This window comes from Agrilus planipennis, unplaced genomic scaffold (assembly GCF_000699045.2).
Source record: "Agrilus planipennis isolate EAB-ADULT unplaced genomic scaffold, Apla_2.0 scaffold255, whole genome shotgun sequence".
NCBI classification, from domain to species: Eukaryota; Metazoa; Arthropoda; class Insecta; order Coleoptera; family Buprestidae; genus Agrilus; species Agrilus planipennis.
Window position 1 is genome coordinate 312,363 of NW_020439062.1, and position 1,201 is coordinate 313,563.

Sequence of the window (1,201 nt, forward strand, 5' to 3'; positions counted from 1 at the left end):
GATTAAATCAAGTGTTAGTGCTTATCGTCCACCTATCCAATTCCAAGAGCAGTACAAAGATAAATGAATAACGTTAGCAAGATTTTTTAAGTGAAGCACGATTGGATTGAATTAACACAAAAAATAGCTGATACATTAAAGGGTGGTCAACCAGCGAAACGACGTAGGTGGACGATGTAGTCCTTTTGGGGTAGCTTGGAACGACAAGGGGCTGGCCAACCAAATACCACTTGGAAAATGACGAATCAACTCGTTCTGAACCATGGGCATTGAGAAATCTAACAGAGATATAGATACGGCTCTCTGTAGCGGTAGTAAGGGTTCCAACGGCATCAGAATGGACATAGAATAGGCTCGGACCTATCGGTCGTTACCACGGGATGGTGGACTACATAATTCAATAGTCTTCATCACGCTTATTGACCTCTTCGATTTCGCCACAGTGGGTCAGGTGTAAGTAAAAATATAAAAGCTATCGCAGACTAAAAACAAACTTGGCTAAGTATTTGACCTATTTTGCTACAATCAATTAACTAAGCGTCCTTCTTTCTTGTCAGGGTAGATGACATACGTGAGACTGATCACATGGGACTTTTATTCTCAAATTCTACCCTCTCCATTATCCGAGAAGCACCCTTTGCGGCTTCTCTTTACGTATCTCCTGCACGCCTATGTGTATGAATTGAGGGCTTATAAGTTATATCTCTGTTCTGTTCTGCAGACAAACTTTTCTTTCTCGTGTTCACGAACGCAAAGATCCGTCTTTCGTCGACCTGTCCCTTACCTTCTATAACCCCAGAAAATTTCCATCGACTCAACTACCACGCGAGACGAGTTTCTTTTTCTTTCCTTAAGATGCCTACAGATAATTCGTTCTCGCTTGTGATTTAATTTAAACCAGATGTAGTCTGACAGTTACTTAACGCCTCGAACTTGATGTAAAAGGTACGATTTTAAGACGTGGTTTGTCCTTGTTTTAATCATTAGTAGGCAGAATTAATTTATTTTAAATTTTATATAATATTATTCTGACTTTCAGTCAAAATTAAATATTTAAGCGCGTAATAAAATTCGAAATGAGAAGGAATTATTAATCTAATAAAACATAAATTAAAAGTTACTTTTAGGAAATTCGTTTAATAATATATTCATTAATTCACAGGTAACCCATTTAAACTAATAAACTGAACCAAAGGAACAT

The 1,201-nt window shown here is 37.5% G+C and overlaps 1 protein-coding gene across 2 annotated transcripts in view; it reads left to right on the top strand.

The window, feature by feature from the left end:
- Positions 1 to 375: 375 nt before the first annotated feature.
- The window catches only part of LOC108741614, a 31,794-nt gene continuing 30,968 nt past the window's right edge, over positions 376 to 1,201 (top strand). For both annotated transcript variants that reach the window (XM_018476467.1, XM_018476468.1), the window contains exon 1: positions 376 to 453. The gene's annotated coding sequence lies outside the window, so the exon portion shown is untranslated. The remainder of the gene's footprint in view (positions 454 to 1,201) is intronic.